This window comes from Humulus lupulus, chromosome 7 (genome assembly GCF_963169125.1).
Source record: "Humulus lupulus chromosome 7, drHumLupu1.1, whole genome shotgun sequence".
NCBI lineage: Eukaryota > Viridiplantae > Streptophyta > Magnoliopsida > Rosales > Cannabaceae > Humulus > Humulus lupulus.
The window spans coordinates 39,141,314-39,155,435 of record NC_084799.1 but is presented as its reverse complement, the minus strand read 5'-3'; positions in this window follow the sequence as shown (position 1 = coordinate 39,155,435).

Sequence of the window (14,122 nt, the reverse complement as noted above, 5' to 3'; positions counted from 1 at the left end):
GAATTCAAAATCCAAGTACTCTCCTCCTCGATCAGATCGAAGAGCTTTTAGTGACTTACCTAATTGCTTTTCAGCTTCTGCTTGAAATTCTTTAAACTTTCCAAAAGTTTCAGATTTTCTTTGCATTAAATATAGGTAACTGTATCTTGAATAATCGTCAATAAAGGTGACGAAGTATTCATAACCTCCTCTTGATTGTACATTGAGTGGACCGCAAACATCCGTATGTACTAGCTGAAGTGGTTCTGTGGCTCTTGAACCTTTGGCAGAGAAAGGTCTCTTGGTCATTTTGCCTTCTAGACAGGATTCACAAACCGGGAGAGATCCAATAGATAGTTCTCGTAAAGGACCATTCTTTACAAGCCTATTTATTCTGTCTAGACCAATATGGCCCAATCTCAAGTGCCATAGATATGTATCACTATCGGAATCAGTCTTTTGGCGTTTAATAGATCTAGGATTGACTGTTTTAAATAATTCAAAATTATTTACAGATTTCTCTTTAGCTTGCAGTTTATAAAGCACATCGATAGATTTTGCATAACATATCTTAAAACCATATCTTGAAATAACAATCGAATTATTATTAAAAGATATTTTAAAATTTTGTTCATGCAACATAGAAACAGAAATTAAGTTTCTAGAAAATCCAGGAATATAATAACACATTTTCTAAAACAAGAAATTTATTATTATCAAATTCCAAACGGGCTGTTCCAACTGCTGCTGCAGAGATAATCTGTCCACTGCCTACCCTCATAGTCACCTCTCCATCAGCAAGCTTCCTCGTTGAACTAAGAATCGAAAGAGAAAAGTAGACATGGTTAGTGGCTCCTGAATCTACTATCCAGGTTGAGGAATTATCTTCCACTAAACAAGCTTCTAACACAAGTAAATCAAATTTGCTTGTATTTTTCTCTTTGAGGTCAGCGAGATACTTTGAACAGTTTCTTATCCAGTGACCATTTTCTCCACAATTAAAGCAAGTCCTTTTTAGGGTCTTCCTTTTGGAGGTTTTAGTGTTCTTGTTCTTTTTGCTTTTGGATGACTTTTTAGGCTTCTCACATATTAATGCAATGTTCAAGTTTGATTTCCATTTCATGTAGTTTTCACCAGTCAACTTTTCATTAGCAAGTAAAGAAGATACAGGATTTGAGTTAGACACTATTGCTGAAAATAAATAAATAAATAAAATGAATTTATGCATATAATAAATATCAGATATTTTCGGAATAGTAAACATGATGCATAAATGCAACAAAAAACACATAAAAAATAATGACTAATTCCACGATTAATTAATTTGAACATTAATGGATCAGCCTTAGGTTAGGTCAGACTAATTCCAAATTAATTTTGAGACAAGCTCTCAAATTTATAAGTTAAAACTTAAATCAATATTTCTCTTTTGACTTATAAACAATCGCTTGTTTGGTCAAGAATACACTAGTCCGCTCGAAAGCCTAATGTACCTTGTGAGTGTAACCCATTATTTTAGATCAATGACTTAACTCAAGAGTGTGCCTTAGGGTCAGTCAAACTTGAAATACATCATTAAATCTTATTCTTGAAAAAGAAGTTTACCTTGAGAATAACACAGTCGGAAGCCTTCCTTAGGGGGACACAAGCAATGGTGCCGCGAGGCCCTCTCCATGTTACCTCGGTGCTAACTAATAATGGAGACCATGGGATTTATTGCCATAACTCCCTCTCCCACTCACTATTTTAGAACATGTGTTTTCTCAAAACATCCTATGCTTTTTAATTGGTTGTAAAAATAAAGTGATCTATTTTTACCAAATGATATTTTAATAATTACTAATCAAATTAAGCAAAATTAAAATTATAGAACTATGCCCTAATTAGTTCAATTTTATTTTGCCATAATTACTAAGAATATCATTTATAATTTAATAAAACTATTTTATTAAATACTAGAAATTAAACAACTTTTAAAATCTGTTTCCGCTCTTGAACTAGTTAAAAAACTAGATTTATTATTATATGGACCAGCATATAATCACATAGGACAATCCTAAGGCATGTTTCTACTCATATGAGATGCATGCACAATTTTAAATACTGTGTGGGTTATATGTATGGCATGTCAAAAAATTGCATGATAAAGTATTAAACAATTTAATCACATTCAAACATTTAAATAAATAAATACTAGCTAAATAAATAAATAAATGCGGGCCGGGTGTCTTGGGTATTTCTAGAAAAATTACAACACTTGCAAAAATATACACAAAAATGTAAGAAACTAAATAAGACCTAAATAGATCTCTATCTATTACTCAGGGCCTTCACACGTAGTTTTGATCCATTAAGCCACTTATCCATTTAATTTTGAATTAAAATAACTTTTAATTATCTTAAACAAATTTTAAGAATAATTAACTTGGGTTTGATGCCCAATAAGTTATTAGGCCCATATTTAAATTTGGGCTCATACAATTAATTCAAAATGAAACAATTTTTAATTATGGGTTAACTTAATTAAGCCCATAATTTAAATGGACAATTTTTGGATGCAAGCCCTAGGGTTTAGAAAACCCTAGGGGCGGCTGCACATGGTGGCTCGGCATGGGGTGCATAGGCGACGTGTGGCTGGGCTGGGCGAGGCTGTAGGCTGGTGCGCAGGGGCGCCTGGGCAGGGGTGCAGGTGCGGGATGCCTGGGCAGGGGTGCAAGGCAGGGGCGCCTGGGCCTGGACGCTTGGGCAGGGGCGCACAGCAAGGGGCGCACGGCCTGGACGCCTGGGCTGGCAGCATGCAGCAGCGGCTGGGCACGCTGCAGGGGCTGGGCACGCAGCAAGGCAGCTGGGTGAGGCTCGGGCTTCGGGGCTCGGAACCCGGGGCTCGGGCCTTACAGAATTTTTCAAATAATTTTAACACAGAAAATTAAAATTACAAAAATTCCTATGCCCCAAAATGGCTTACATTTTTCATCTAGAATTTTAAGAACAATTCCTAAACCCAAAACACCATATAATTAACGACCCTTAAGAATCAACTATCATCATACATACATCCATCCATTCACATATATTACAATAACATAAGAATGCATATTATGCCCACATAGTAATTAATGTATGCAGAGATTAATGACCGCTCTGGTACCAATTGTTAGGAACAAGTTTCCTAATACGCAGCGGAAAGGTGGTGTGGTTGACCCAGTGTACAACAAAAATTTGGTAACATATTTAAACTACCTTTAAATATGCGGATCCATTAATATACATACATTAATCATAAGCAAGATAGTGATAGAAATCATACCTCTTGAAGCCTATCAAGTGTCCTTGCTATCTTCTCGTATTTAGAACGATCTTCCTATCCAAGCCGCTCCCACGTACTCACACCAAGATCTTCCAAAGCGTTCTCTACACCTCAAGAAATGTGTGGGCACTTAGAGAATGAAGGATAGTTTATTTGTGATTCTTCTTGATGTACTCAACTCATGAGATCAAGAGAATAGGCCTGAGAATTAGTTCTTTATTTTCAAGGAGAGAGAAAACTATCGTTCTATTTTTCACAGAGCGAATGTTCAGAGTAGTCTCACACTCACTTCTCTTATTTTGAATAATAATCTGATCAGTCTTACTTAACAGAAAATATTCAAAATTTAAAAATAAATCTGTAACCATTTTACAATTTACTTTTTAATTAATTAATTATTCCATTAATGAAAAAATCCAAAAACCAATTTTTTGAATTATCCATTAATTAAATAAAATTGAAAACCCCATCCCTGAAAAATACTGTCCTACACGCCACACACAGTCCTGGACTGTGTGTGAACGTGTAGCTTCCTAATTTCTAGGGATATTGGTTTTTCATATTTGATTTAATTATTTATTCAAATTACTTTGTCAGATAAGTTCCAGCAACCTGATAACTAATTCAAATTTGAATTCAAATTAATTATCTATTTAATTAATTGTCAAATATAATTAATTATTTGAATAAATATTAATCTTTTAAATTCAAATCCAATTTGAACTTATCAGATTATTTTCTCCCACTCAAATAAAGATATTTAATTAATTCTACCAATTAATTAAATCCAAAATTTTCGAAAATAAATATTTAATTAATCATAATTTCGAAAATTACAATTAATTAATTATTTAATTAAATTTCAAAATTTAATTTAATTATTTAGTATAATTTCGAAAATTATATAATAATTAAATATTAATTAATTTTGTTAACTACAACTAATTTGTAATTAATTAATTAACCGCTATTATCATATAATTGCATATTTGGCCTAAAGAACAAGTTTCTTCTTAAATATGTCTTTAAACTATTTTCCCTTCATATCAACTCTTACCTTGAACAGTGTTGATAGAGCCGCTATGGGGACCTATGGACCTATAATTCCAAGCTCCAATAAATTTGAGATTATTAATTAAACTCTTTAATTAAATAATCTTAATTTATTAATCTCATGATTATTCACTCTTGTAATTATAGACATTTCATTTACTGAGTACTTTATAATCATAAAGCGTCCATTGATTTAATCATTGCATACAACTTGACCCTCTAATAATGGTTCATAATTAATCGGGAATAAAATTACCGTTTTACCCTTTTAATTATCTCTTGTTTCCTTAAGTACCATTGACTCTACTAGTGAAGGTTAATTCATAATAAATTATGAATTTGAGCTCAATAACCTTTCAGTCCCAAAAGTCAACCCTTAAGAGAACCATCATTCAATCTCTTGCGAGAAGGTATAGATTCCATATCTATATACTATGTCCCCAGCCATCTATATTAATGAGTTCCCAAAACAAAAGTTTTTAGCCTGATCATTCTGACAGACCCTAACAAGTGAATCAAAGAACTCATATAATATAAACAGGAGTTCATAGTAACTTCAGGATTAAGATCAATTTGTATATGATCATCAGTTGATACATTTAATTAATACTTCGAAACGGTATTTAACTAAGTATTAATAAACATATCTGGTCCAGTTCTATATATTCTCAATATATAAAGCACCTCCACTAAAGTGTCCTACCACACTAGTGATCCGGATCTAGATCACATGTATTCATAATACTAGTGGACCGTACTTGCAGTAATTAATCTAAAGATTCCACAACTTTATTTTACTGCGAACTATTCAAGTTCATTTATCTCAAACACAATCCTCTCGTACTAATACGTGTTTGAGATTACATACATGAACTTAGGAATTTTCCTGATATTTACATAATATTATCATAGAATAATATAGTCCATAAAATATATGCATAACAAATTCAATTTATTTATTTATTTCAAAAAAAAATGTCTACTACATATGCTTTCAGGGCACATTTCCAACAACCTCCCCTTCTGGTTCAAAAGTCACCATTATGCGCTTGTAGTCAATCGTTGCCCCATTCTTTGATAACCAATCCATTCCCAAAATCATATCAAAATCATCCATCTCTAACTCAATCAGATCAACAGACAGTTCCCTACCATCTACCTCTACTGGCAATGCTCTAATCCACTTCCTAGAGACTACCAATTCTCCTGTTGGCAACAAAGTCTGAAATCCCCTAGCATACACACCACTAGGTCTACAGAGCTGATCTATCACTCTAGAAGATACAAATGAATGGGTAGCCCCTGAATCAAACAATGTCGTATACAAAGAACCAGCACTAGAGATCTGACCTGTCACAACTGAGGGGCTAACCTCCACCTCAGTCTGTGTCAAAGTGAATACCCTGGCAGGAGCAAGAATGTCACTTTGCTTCTGCTCCTCCTTCCTAGCTTGAGGGCAATCCCTCTTCAGATGACTGGCACTCCCATAGAAAAATCAGGCCCTGATCCTGCACTCACCCTGGTGTCGTCGCCTGCACCGCGGACACACTGGAAAACTCCTCCAGTTGTCACTGCCACCCGGGCGGCCAGTGGAAGCACCCTGTGCCCTCCTATCTGAACTGGGAGGAACAAAAAAATCTGGGGCCTTCCTCTTCTGCTCACTAAAACCACCACCACGACTGAATTCAACAAAAAGAGGCACTGTCCTCCTGGCATCGCGCCTAACAACGCTATCCTTACAAATCTAATCTTCGACCCTCTCAGCAGTAAGGGCCTTGTCCACCACCTGGCCATAAGTAGTAGCCTCTGGATCCAAGGTAATATTCACATCGCGGGCAATCATAACATTCAACCCCCGCACGAACCTATCCCTTCTTGCCCCATCATTCTGCACTAAATCTGGCGCAAACTTCGCCAATCTATCAAACTTTATAGCATACTCTGTCACTGTCGATCGATTCTGAGTCAGGTTGATAAACTCATCAACCTTTGCAGCTCGAACCGCCACACTGTAATACTTCTCGTTGAACAAGTTTATGAATTCTTCCCAGGTCATAACTGATACATCCCTTCTCTGAACCACCACGTCCCACCGAATTCGGGCATCCTCTCTGAACATGTAACTAGCACAGGCTACCCTCGCATTCCCCTGTACTCCCATAAAATCCAGAATTGAGGAAATCATATTCATCCACTGCTCTGCCCGCAGTGGATTTGATCCACCCTCGAAGGTGGGAGGATGCTGCTTCCTGAACCTCTCATACAAAGGTTCCCACTTATTCTCCATAGCAGACTGCACTGGCACTGGCGCTGCAACTTGCTGCACTGGCAGCCCAGTAACCTGAGGCGGGGCCTACTACCTCAACTGCCGCAACTCTTCCTCTGTCCGCTGCAGTCTTGCTTCCATCTCGGCAAACATCTCTTGCCAATTCTGTGGGGCAGGTGGAGGGTCTTGACCCTGGTTGTCATCCTCGGCCCTATTGCCGCGGAGTCTAGTTGATTGTTGAGGCATCTCAACAAATATGCCTGCAACCGACGACGCCGCTCATCAGGCATGATAACAACATCCAAAACCGCCTCCCAAACACATCAGCCATCCACAAGCCATAACTCATATAACATATAACACACAACGGGCCATGCCCTAACATCATGCATATGTTAACTCATTCATCATGCTCTATATAAGATAAGCATGAAAACATGGCATTCAAACACATATTCAAACATATTAGCCAATCTTACCAACAAACCATGAGTTAAGCCTGTCACTGACAGCAAGTGTACATGTTCGGTCAATCTCCATAACCAATAACCTTGGCTCACTCTGATACCAAGTTGTAATGCCCTACTTCCTTAGAGTCGTTGCTAAGTGAGTTTAAAAACGTGCATTCAACTTGCTAATCGAGGTTTTAGAATAAATAGTGTAATTAAGCCATAAACAGAGGAAAAACTTTAGAGATAATTCTATTTCATTGAAAATCATAAAAGTTTGACACCTGGGATCCCAAAATACAGTTTAGAAACATTTACATCATATAAATCGAATCAAGTCGACTACAAAATCTAAGTTTATTTACAACCATCTCCCAAAATCCTCTGGCTGTGGCAGCCAGGCTGGCCCAACATGTACACGCCGCCTCCCGCCTGCTACACTCATGGTCGGTTGGCTTTCTCCTTACCCTTACCTGCACCACGTAGCACCTGTGAGCCGAAGCCCAGCAAGAAAACCATATTATCATAGCATGATGAATGACAATAACCAGATAACTTATAAAACATAACCGTATACTCAATCATACATAGCATTCACATAGTCAAACATTCGACATACCCAAACTCATCAAATCAACATTAACAAATAAGTCATATAATAATCAAGGTTGATGCCCTTAGGCTGTACCCTCTGTTAACCCCACTGACTCCGGTCCACTTAAACCGAGCTTAATGAATATTAAGATGTCCTCAGCCACCAGTGGCTGAGTCACGCCCTGTGCCCCAACATTAACTCTGACACTCTTAGGTTGTTTGTTTTATATTCACATGGCGTAATGCCATCATACAATAATGCATACATGTATATGGAACCCTTAGTCCCATCATAACTCACAACCGGGTGCAGTTTTCTTACCTTTAACTTCGAACGCTTTGATTACGAGAAATGACCCTTGAGCACAATCCATTTCTTGAGCCTTAGCGTACACCTAGTCACAACCAAGATAAGGAATTCCATCAATAATAATTGAATAAAGGTTTTCAGTCCAAGTTCTAGCCTTTGAAACATCGAATTCCACCAAACACGGTAGTGGAATCGATCCCGAGCACCCTAGGTTAGGTGCCCGCACCTAAAACCTTCTCAAAACCAAAAAATTAATGCCCTTAAGAGCCACGGCCCTAAGCCCTCTGTTCTGTGGCTCGCCTCCATCCAGAGGCCCAGCCTCCCTAACAATAGACACGGGCCCCAGCCCAGCACTCCCCATGCTGCGGCCCGCCCTTCTTCTTCAGCTCCCACTTGTTCTAGAGGGCAACGGCACACCAAGAACAGTGCCGCGGCCCGACCCCTTCGAACCAAGAAAAAATCACCATTTCTAACAGCCAAACCTCACTCAATTTAACCCCAAACCATCCCAATATCATACTTTAATTGTCGCAATAGTTGTAATATACTCCCAACAACAAAACCCATAGGAAAACTAGCTTAAAAACTCATCAAAATCACATTTCAATCCTTGAAACCCCAAAGCGCAAAAACTACCTAGAACAACCAACAATTCCCAGAATTCAAGTGCTAAACCATAATTAGAGACTTACCTCTACTGAAGAACAAGTCCACCAAGTTGTTGCTGAGCTAATTCCCAAGTCCTTAGCCTCAATTCAATCCTCAATATAAAGAACCCAAGAACACTTAATACCCAGCCAAAACTACATAATTTAGACAACTAAAATCATAATTCAATGCTTACCTAAATTCTTGTCTGAACCTTCAATTCGCTACTGAGATATTCTCCAAAATTCCAGCTCAAATCCTTGAGTTTCTAGCTGAATCTTCCTTTGGTTTCCATGGGTTCCTTGAGAGAGAGAGAGAGAGTGAGCTGAAAGAAGAGGGAAGGGTCGGTTTAGGTGTTTCAACTGTTTTCCTTGGTTTTGTTTTATCTATCCTTAGTTAATTAAGTTAATCTCAAGGCTCGGGGTACCAAAAACGTCCCCGAGGGCAAAATGGTAAATTCCTCCAATATTCCCTCCTAAACTCTCTAACTTCAAATATATCTCCAATTATTTATTTTCATAACCCGATAACCCAAATAAATATCTAATACCTAAAATACCCCTTGACTCGCCCCAAGTCAAGTATTGGGTCCCGTTGTGACTTTCCCGTTAACTGGCCCCTTAGGATCGCCTCAAGCCGCATGCTGCAAATATATCCACATAATAATGTGGTCTCCACAATTATAACATATAGTCACATAAGCATGCTTATCACATAATCATGCATTAAAATCATTTAAATCACATATAAACCAATTATGCCCTCCCGGCACACTAATCAAGGCCCTTAAGCCTTATTAGTGAATTTTGGGTCATTACAACTATCCCCTCCTACTGAGAATTTCGTCCTTGAAATTTACCTAAATAACTCGGGATACTGATCCCGCATTGCTGACTCAAGCTCCCAGGTTGCTTCCTCGACCCTGCTATTCCTCCTTAACACTTTAACTCGAGGAATTGTCTTTTTCCATAGAACCTTATCCTTTTGTTCTAATATCTGAACCGATCACTCCTCATAAGACAAATCGGTCTGCAACTCCAAGTCCTCATACTTCAACACATGTGTCGTATCTGAGACATATTTCTGAAGCATAGAAACATGGTATACGTCATGAACTCCCGACATCGATGGTGGCAAAGCCAACCTATAAGCCACCTGCCCGATCCTCTCTAGGATCTCAAAAGGTCCAATAAATCGAGGGCTCAGCTTGACCTTCTTCCCAAACCTCCTTAGCCCACGCAGTGGTGAAACTCGCAGAAACACATGGTCCCCAACCTGGAACTCCACGTCCCTACGCTTAGGATCAGCGTAGCTTTTCTGCCTACTCTGTGAAGCAAGCATTCTAGCTCAGATCTTCTCAATAGCTTCATTAGTCTTCTGGACCATGTCCGGCCCCAAACACTTCCTCTCACCCATTTCATCCCAATGAATGGGTGATCTACATCTCCTCCCATATAACATCTCATATGGAGCCATTCCAATTGTTGACTGATAACTGTTGTTATATGAAAATTCAATCAACGGGAGATACTTACTCCAAGATCCCTCAAAGTCAATCACACATTCCCTAAGCATATCCTCCAACACCTGAATCGTCCTCTCAGATTGTCCATCAATCGGAGGATGAAAGGCTGTGCTAAACTTCAACTGAGTCCCCATGGCTTTCTACAAACTACCCCAAAACTTGGGGGTGACGATAGGATCCCGGTCTGCACAATAGACTTAGGAACCCCATGGAGACGTACAATCTCCCTCACATACAATTTTGCATACTGATCCATGGTATAAGTTGACTTCACTAGAAGAAAATGAGTTGACTTGGTGTATCTGCCCACTATAGCCCACATCGAATCATAAAGCCCCACAGTCCTGAGTAAACCTCCCACAAAGTCCATTGTAACATCCTCCCATTTCTACTCAGGAATACCCAAAGGCTGAAGCAACCCCGCTGGTTGCTGGTGCTCATCTTTCACCTACTGACAGGTCAAATACCTGGCCACGTACTCCACTACATCCTTCTTCATCCCAGGCCACCAATATAATGTCTGTAGATCCTGATACATCTTCGTGGTACCCAGATGAAGTGAGTACGACGTAGTATGGGACTCATCTAGTATCTTTCGTCTGATCCCTACATCAGCTGGAACACAAATCTGCCCATGATGTCGTAGCATGCCAACCTCAGAAATAGAATAATCCTTAGCTACCCCCGCTAAGACATTCTCCCTAATCTCCTGTAACTACGTATCTACCAATTGACCCTCCTTGATCTGCTCTAATAGGGTTGACTGCAAGGTAACATTGGCCAATTGGCCCACCACCAGTTCTATCCTTGCCCTGGTCATCTCATCAGCCAACTTTCTGGAAATCTGAACAGAACTAAATAACTGCCCCGAGCCCTTCTGTTATCCCCAAAAATTGGAGATCGATGACGTGGAAATAGAGGTGACAAGTGGCAGTACATGGTCCGTAAAAGACACATTAATAAGTCAATAAATATATTGGCTCCTTAGAGTTGTGATAAAGTGACTTGGCTTAGGAGTGGCTCAATGTACCATGTTAGACTAGATATGGCGTGTTAGACCAGATATGCCATGTTAGACCAGAGATGTGTCATGCTAGATCAGTGTGCCATGTTAGACCAGAGATGTGTCATGCTAGACCAGTGTGCCATGTTAGACCAGAGATGTGTCATGCTAGACCAGTGTGCCATGTTAGACCAGAGGAGTGCGTGTCCTACCAGCCAAGTGCGTGACTGTCCAGTAGAGGTATGGCCGACCAGAAGGTGATATTCATCAACCAGGTATAACAGACTACGTCAAGATTCCCATAAACGACTTCAACAAGAATCGGTCTTGGCATACGTGGGAATCTCTCATTCTTCCCACAAATTGGGTGTTCTGTTACATTTTGAATATTTTTGTAATTTAAATATAATGAAATATCCCGATTCTAGGGGAGAGCAGATGTATGATCCTAAGCCTATAAATATATGGCTGATGGGATTAGAAAGGGACTTTTGGGGAAATTTTGGGTCTGAGTTTTCTAGAGAGAGAAAGTGCTTGTATCTAAAAGAATTCTTGTATTCTTGTAATCTATACTGAAGAAACTCAGTTGGCTCAGTTCATTTGATCTTGAGTACAGATCTATAATCACAACTCTAAGTGGATTAGGCTATTACCAACACATTGGGGTTGAACCACTATAAAAATTGCATGTGTTATTTACTTTCTTTTCAAAACCGTCTGTGTCGTTTTATTTCTCTTGAAGGTTTTATCGTTTTTGACGTTCTTACGTCGTTGGCCAAAAACGCGGTCAACACCTTCCTGCTCAATGCATCCGCCACTACATTGGCTTTCCCTGGGTGGTAAAGAATGTCACAGTCATAGTCCTTTACCAACTCCAACCAACACCTCTGTCTCATGTTCATATCCTTTTTGGTGAAGAAATACTTCAAACTCTTGTGATTAGTGTATATCTCACACTTCTCCCCATACAGGTAATGTCGCCACACCTTCAACACGAATACCACCGCTGCTAATTTCAGATCATGGTTAGGATACCGCTGCTCATACTCCTTCAACTGTCGTGATGTATAAGCTATAACCTTCTCATTCTACATCAACACAAAACACAAACCTAATCTTGATGCATCACAATATACTACAAACTTTCCTTCCTCTGAAGGAAGACTCAACACATGTGCAGTAATAAGTCGTCGCTTCAATTCATGGAAACTGTTCTCACACTTCTTTGACCAAACGAACTTCTGATTCTTTCGTGTCAATTCTGTCATTGGGGCAGCAATCTTCGAAAAACCCTTCCACAAACCATCGATAGTAACCTGCTAACTGGAGAAAACTCCGAACCTCCGAGGCGTTCCTTGGCCTCGGCTAATCCCTCACTGCCTCTACCTTAGATGGATCCACCTTGATCCCATCCGCACCGACTATGTGTCCAAGAAAGGTCACTTCTGGTAGCCAAAACTCACACTTTTTAAACTTGGCATATATCCGATGTTCCCTTAACCTCTACAAGACTTGTTGAAGATGTTGCTCGTGCTCTGCCTCTGAACTGGAGTACACTAAGATCTCATCGATGAAGACAATGACAAACTGATCCAAGAAGTCCTTGAACACCCTGTTCATTAAGTCCATAAAGGTTGTCGAGGTATTGGTCAAACCAAACAACATGATCAGAAACTCATAGTGCCCATACCTCGCAGTACAGTACTCACTAGGTCTACACAATCTATCAATCATCTTACCAGAAACAAATGAATGTGTAGCACCAGAGTCAATCAATACAGTAAAAGGAGAGCCAGCGCTAGAATGTTGACCCGTCACCACCGAGGTACTAGCCTCGGCCTCTGCTTGTGTCAAGGTGAACACTCGAGCTGGAGTCAAGTTGTCCACCTTCCCTGCTTCCCCCCTCTTCACTGTTGGGCAATCCTTCTTGAGGTGTCCCACTGTCCCGTACACAAAGCAAGCCTTGGCCCGACACTCGCCCTAATGCCGTCTTCTGCACATTGTGCATTCTAGGTAACTCCTCCATGCATCACCGCCTCCTTGACGCCCACCCTGAATACCCCGACCCCTCCTATCAGGACCAGGAGAAATTGAGGCGTCAGGGGTCTTCCTTTTCTGATCATTGGAGCCTCCCTCCGCCCCTACCAGACCCTGAATATGGAGGCACTGCTCTGCACCCTTCTCGCCTCGCAACACTCTCCCTCCAAATCTTTTTCTCTGCTTCCTCAGCGGTAAGAGCCTTCTCAATAGCCTGAGCATAGGTCATTCCCCCAGGTACTGTTGTAATTCTCACAACCTGGGCTATCATAGCCTTAAGCCCTCTGATAAACATGTCCTGCCTAGCTGCATCTGTAAACACGAGATCTGGTGCAAACTTTGCAAGTCTGTCAAACTTCAGGGCATACTCAGTAACTGTCATGTTGTCCTGTACTAATCCCACAAATTCATTCACCTTTGTTTCCATGATGGAAACATTATAGTAGTTCTGACTGAACAAGTCCTTAAACCCCTCCCAACTCAAAGTAGTAACATCTCTAGTCTGTGATGCCACCTCCCACCAAATGGGGGCATCCTCTCTTAGCATATATGTGGCACATGCCACTCTATCATGACCTTCTACCCTCATGAAATCCAGGATAGCAGTAATCATAGTCATTCACTGTTCGACCTTCAGTGGATCAGGTCCTCCCTCAAAGATCGGAGGATGCTGCCTCTGAAATCGCTCATATAACGGCTCCCACCTATTCCCCACTTCCACTGGCGGAACAACTGGTACCACTGCAAGTGGCACAATGGGTGCAGCATTCCCTGGCGGAGCCTGCTACCTCAGAGGACGGATCTGTTCATCTTGGCTCTGAAGTCGGGCCTGCATATCTACCATAATCTGTTGCCAGTTCTCAGGGACTGGCGGAGGGTTCTGGCCCTGGTCATCATCTCTAATCTCAGACCTTGCGCCGACTAGTCGCGTAGATCGCCTTAGACGCATAA